The sequence below is a fragment of the Zalophus californianus genome, chromosome 17, assembly GCF_009762305.2.
Source record: "Zalophus californianus isolate mZalCal1 chromosome 17, mZalCal1.pri.v2, whole genome shotgun sequence".
In the NCBI taxonomy this organism is placed as follows: Eukaryota; Metazoa; Chordata; class Mammalia; order Carnivora; family Otariidae; genus Zalophus; species Zalophus californianus.
This window is the reverse complement of record NC_045611.1, coordinates 29,054,349-29,060,348: the sequence shown is the minus strand read 5'-3', so window position 1 is coordinate 29,060,348 and position 6,000 is coordinate 29,054,349. Positions and strand designations below refer to the sequence as shown.

At 43.7% G+C, this 6,000-nt stretch overlaps 1 long non-coding RNA gene across 1 annotated transcript in view; it reads right to left on the bottom strand.

Annotated features, from left to right (window-relative positions):
• The window catches only part of LOC113936437, a 10,439-nt gene extending 4,811 nt beyond the window's left edge, over positions 1 to 5,628 (bottom strand). The window contains exons 1-2 of the long non-coding RNA XR_003524249.2: positions 5,298 to 5,628; positions 139 to 204 (exon numbers count right to left, since the gene is read on the bottom strand). This is a non-coding gene — a long non-coding RNA (uncharacterized LOC113936437). The remainder of the gene's footprint in view (positions 1 to 138; positions 205 to 5,297) is intronic.
• Positions 5,629 to 6,000: the final 372 nt, after the last annotated feature.

The window sequence follows — 6,000 nt, the reverse complement described above, 5'->3', positions numbered from 1 at the left end:
CAAAACTCAGCACGGGGAAGTCAGATCGTTTCATACCCCACATTTAAAGAAACTGCTGCCTGGTAGATAAAGTTCTTATATGTAATAAAGGCTCAGGATTACAGAGGCAAGTATTCTTTTTAAAAGAGATAATGTTACCTCCCTATCTTCCGAATCTCCTCCTTCCGATAGCCAGTACAGTAGCTCCATTATGAACTGTAGATTCTTAAAAAGAAAAACAGCAATAGTTAGCCTCATCCTTCCTTCCACTTCCTTCCTTCATGGGATTACAATTTAATTGCCAATACTTCGATTGATTTTATTCCTGAATGACACATTTCTCAAAAGGCATACTCTAGCTATTTCCACTAGAGAACATTTAGTACAACCTTCTCAATTAATCAACCATAACCCATTACCGTTGAAAGGACATGTTTCCTTCATATTTTTTTAAAAACCAGGGGACCCTCCCACCTGTTTCAGATAAAAGGAGTACTAGTTTTAATACATTTGAGTATCATTAATATACATGAAATATGAATCTTAGTAATAAATTTTGGCTGACAACAGATATAAGACAAAACCAACTTGCATATATGTTTAGATTTTTCCTGTATTTTTCCTTAGAGGGGGAAAAAGAGCCCCACCCAGCCCTCTGTCTTTTATATTCAGCAACTTTACATGTGGTTAAAAACAACAACAACAACAACAAAGATGAAGCTTAAAGGCAAACGGGGAGGAATCAGACTGCTCACTGCTTCACATTTTCCTTAGATTCCTGTTGTGTATTTTTGAACTGGCTGTAAGGCATCAGCCCCTGGTCACACATGAAACCCCGTCTCCGTAAGACCCGATCACTGACAGGGGAACTCAAGTGTGTTATTTAAAAACAATTATATCTCACTCACCTTTATGTTAAAAAATCACTCTCTGCCCTTTGCAAGTTTACAGAGCAGCAGTTGCTCTGCTGCCCGCTGTACTAACTAGAGTTGCCTTCTGTTTCAATTAAGCCTTTTCTCCTTTGGTCCTACGGCCACCTTTTTTACTTAACAAAATATTCTCTGTTACTAAACCCAGTTCCTTGCTCTCCCCAATAGACAACACGAATATTCTGCAAAATAATTTTTTCTCATCTGCTTATATTCAGCAGCCCCTATTCTCATGAGAAATGACAAGCTTTACATACACCTGTACACCCTCTGAATTAAAAGAGTTTAGAACCCATGCCTGGAGCTGATCCTCCCATTAAATTTACTCTTAAAAGAACTGGGTAATGAAAATAATCAAAAACTGTAATTTGGTATAAACAGATTATTTCCTTTAAATAATGATCCCATTTCTATAAAATATAACCTCAGTCTTGACTTCTGTGGAAAGCACTGAGTTTATAAGTTTCACCATCCAATGATATCATTAAAAATTAATTGTTCAATGTATTTCCATGAATCAGAAATTTTTCTGTTTACTGAACTTTGCTTAATGCATTTGGTAAAATTTTAATAAGCAAAGGCCTCAAGTGACATTCTTTACATTCTGTACTTAGTTCCTATTACTAATATAAATACTTTGGTAAAACCAGCACTGACGCTATTTTGGGTTTACCCCACACACAAACACACTGTGTTGCAGACAGACGCTCACTTGCAGATGAGCTTGGGGATATGCAAGGACAAATTTCAGCCAACGTTTGGCAGAACCCCATCGTTCAGAAGTGAACTTAGCTGAAAACATCCAAATGTATTATGGAAGCATCATACTTATAACCTGCACACACATAAAAAAATTAAAATGATTCTGTTTAAAGAAACACAGAAGACTAGTTAAATACTTTGGGATGTTAGATATTAATACCTAATCTGATTTCCTCCAAGGTATCACTCCATATTATGCCAAATAAACAAATAAAGGCTGTATCGAGGTGTGGAATATCATTAGCCTGAGAAAAGGCTAGAAAAATGGATTACATAAATGACAACTGCAGGAGAAAATTATATTTCCTTCTCCTGAACAAATGTTAAGTGCATCTTTACTAATAAAAGATTTAAACCGGAACTACATTAGAATATACTGGTTTTCAATTTTCAACCATCTAAGTTAATTTGCCAAGCTAAATTGGTGCTTAGGTATATTCTAGCTATAAAACTACTGCAAATTTATGCAGAAATAAGTTATAAGTACCACACTTCGGAGTAGTGCTGTGACAGCAAACCCCAGTCATTACTGCACAGGAAAAAAAAAAAAAAATCCAGGATTTTACATCTTCTTGGAGTTGCATCATCTGCATCTTTTTAAGAACAATTATTCTCTATAGAACAGCTAACAATATACCAAAAAGATGTTAAAATTAAAGGAGCCAATAAAACGTAGAAATTGAAGAGAAAAACACACAGATGTTGAGCTATTACCACACAGAAAAGGCTGTCCGACCTCAGAGTTAAAACATACCAAAATATGATACTGTTTTCACATTCTATTATAAAGAACACGTTTAATTCACTTAGGATTACATGATTTCACTTACTTGCACGTTATCAACGGAAGAACATTTAAATTTTTCCTAAGATTTCTATAATGTAAAAATATATTAACAATTATGTGGTGTTACTCATTCAGACAGACAATAGGTAATTAGTTCCCATGCTTATTTCATTTCTTTTAAGGCAGCATATAAAATTTGAAAATAACACATGGATAATAGCATAGGGATGCTGATCTGAGCTGCTAGAACAAAAATTTTGATGGGGGACGTTGGGGGCTAAGTAAAGCAATTATCTCAAAATTAATGCTCTTGTTTTAGTTTCAGCAAACAAATCTAAATAAGTCTTTCTTTGATTTTAGTTTACCATGTAATTCTAGCCAGCTAATTACCCTTGGAGTCACGAATGAGCTGTGACTCTACACCTGGCTTCTCCGATCATATGCCTATGGCCTCCTCCACTTTCATTTCCTCTTTCTACAATGAGTTTTAATATTAAAGGAAAACACTCACACATCTTATATACACCACTGATGGACAGCCAGCTTCCAGGAAATCATGAGCTACAAAGAGAGGGGGGAAATCTTAATGCAATACTTATGTTAAAGGGTATTAGGTGCTGGGTGAGCCAAGGGTAATGTAATCAGCAGCAGCCCGCTTGCTATTGTTTTTGCATTCAGAAATTTGACGTAAAGGACAGTAATATTATTTTAGTGGTCGCCCAGGTTATGATTCAGATCCTTAAACTAATAAGAGGCTAAATGCACTACCTCCACTTGCTCATAATTCGAATTTATAGACAATATTTGGGAAGAAATAAAACAGTTTTCTTCTATTTCTGGAAATAAAAACAAGGCATTCCATAAACAAGCTAAGTACCTGATGATGTGAAAAGAGAAACTACTTTAGATCATTAAAACATTCTAGGAGACGGTTTTCCAAAATATAAAGTGACATAAATTTCTCATATATTTACCTTTTTATTATATTCCTGTTTCTGCACATTAAGCGAGCTTTCCTCTACAGACTTATTCTCAACACTAGTAAATGTTTGCTTAATAACAGACTGTCCCATTTGTGCTTTTCTTTCTAAATTCGCAACCACGACTCCACCAAGATAGAGCACAAAGAAAGCTGACAAAGGCATGGCCAAAAAGCCTCAAGTAGTATGACTACATGCCAGAGCATTTAACATTAAACTACCATTTCTCTCTAAAACTTCTGTTGCCAGAGTGCTCACAAAATCTGGAAGCTCGAAGACAGGTTTCAAGTGCAATTAAATTCTCCAAAAGCAAAACTGTACAAAAATATGCCGCCCTTCTTATGTCACCATTTTATAGACAACATTTTCTCAGGATCTTAATTAAGATAACGATGCACACCTGTGTCAACATTCTCTGGCAAGACAGCCTTATCAATCATAATCCTTTAAGTACACTCCAAAACAGCAAAGCGATATGACAGAAGCAATCTGTTGCCTTTCCTAGCGCCGGTGTTGTGTCTCTCCCACAAGAATGATGAGATCTTTAAAATACAGCAGACCTACTTTTATGAGTCTTTTAAAGTTTTAACTGTAAACAGTTATTACACTAAATAAACAGGAATAACCTCTTTTGCACTTGATTTAAACAATGACAACTGTACAGCCAAAACTCGAACAGCAAGCTCTGCAGCCATGTCTTAGTAATACAATTGTGGATCTTATGTTAAAGCTTGAAATTTTAAGAGTTATGCATAACTGGATCCGTGCAGACATGACGAACCAATAAACCTTTAGGAAGTCTTAAAATTACAATCTGTTAAAGTCCTACGTTAAAAGCAATCAGGGCATGCCTATCCCCAGTGTAAGTTAAAATGTTAAGAAAGATACAAATGCAAGCCTAACCCCCGGCCCCCCGCCAAAAATGGAATCATCTTGGTAAAGTGGAAGGAGAGGGAGAGAGCTCCCACCTCTGCTGGGGGAGAAAGCTTCAGTGACCACAGACCAGTGAAACTACAGCTTAACAAGTAAGCAAGTTCCCAAACGGGAAAGCTGATGAATAAAGGAGACGAAAGACAGGGGAAAGAGGACCTTAACCGTCACCACTACCAAGATCAAAAGGTAAAAACCTCGTGTTTACCGGCAAAAACGTAAAAACTTTCACAGGAACACTGAGACACCCCGCCAGATGCTATCTGAATCCCATCTGCCTGCTAATGATCATTTCTTCCATTTCACATATTAACACAAGTCTGAGACGCCGGGCAGCCGTGGCCCGCCGAGCAGCGGAGCCATCAATGTGCAAATAAAGCAGAAAATAGAGACATCCTTAAGAAATGAGTCTTAAATTTGACGTAGAGCGGAGCTGACAACCACAGCAACAGAACCATAACTTCGAAATGCTTCAATATCTTTCAGGATTCTCTCCAGACCTTGACACCAAAAAGAAGACAGTAAAAGGAAAGGAGAGGGCGGGGGGGGTGGGGTGGGGGGGGTGGATAGCCTAGCGGCCCAGAGTGGCAGGATGATGTAATGAGGATGTCTGTGTGACAGACTCAGATTCTCGGTGGCACAAACCTCCATGGCTCCATGTCAGAAAACAGCATCCTGGACGAGACCCGAGAGGGTGCTGCGGCCGCGCGTGGATGGAGGGGACACACCCACGCGCGCCCGCCCGGGGACCGTGACATCTGGAGAGGCCCGCCCAACACTCACGCGGCCCACGCCCACCCGGCGCCCAGCGGCGCGCGGGGCATTGCCGCGTCCATCCGGTCCACGAAGGGACTCGGACGCGGCGCGAGGGGCAGTGAGCCCGATCGCGACCGGGCGGGAACGCGGCGGGACTGGGGACCCGGGACTCACCTCTCCTCCGCCGCGCGAGCGCGCGGACGGCGGACACTGCCTCGTGGCTGGCGCAAGCCCCCGGCGGGCGGCGCGCGCGGGCCGCTACCGACCGTTAGCGCGAGGGGCTGCCGCGGCGGCGGCGGCGGCGGCGGCGGCGGCGGCGGCGGCGGCGGCGGGCGGAGCCGGGGGCGGGCGCTGAGGAGCACAAGGGCCGCGAGAGGCGGGAGCGAAGGGAACGGGGCGGGGTAGCTCCCCGCGACCACCCGGCCTACACCGAGCCCGGGAGGACACCTCCCCTTGGCTGCCCGAGAAACCACCACTGGCCAGCCCGGCGCTCCCTCCCGCTCCGGCCGTACCGGCCGCTCGGCCTCGCCTCAATCTCGGCAGGCTGGCAGCCAGCCACCTGGGCCGGGCTGTGCCCGCGTCCGCGGCCGCCGGCTTCTCGTCTCCATGACAATAGCGCGCCAACGCCCCTCCCAGCCCCACCCCCTCGGCGCCGTGACTCGGAGGGACGCGGGCCCACGTCGCCGAGGGGCGGGGCCAATGGAGGCCAGCGTCCAACTAGAGATGGAGGCAGGGAGGGACGGGGCGGGGCTGACCGAGAGATTGTCGAATGTCTGCTTGGGGGGCGGAGCCGGGGGGGAAGCTGACGGAGGGGGAGGAGCTAGCGCGCGTGCGTGAAGTCCCGCCGCCGAGCGCGTCCGAGTTTACTGAGTGGCTT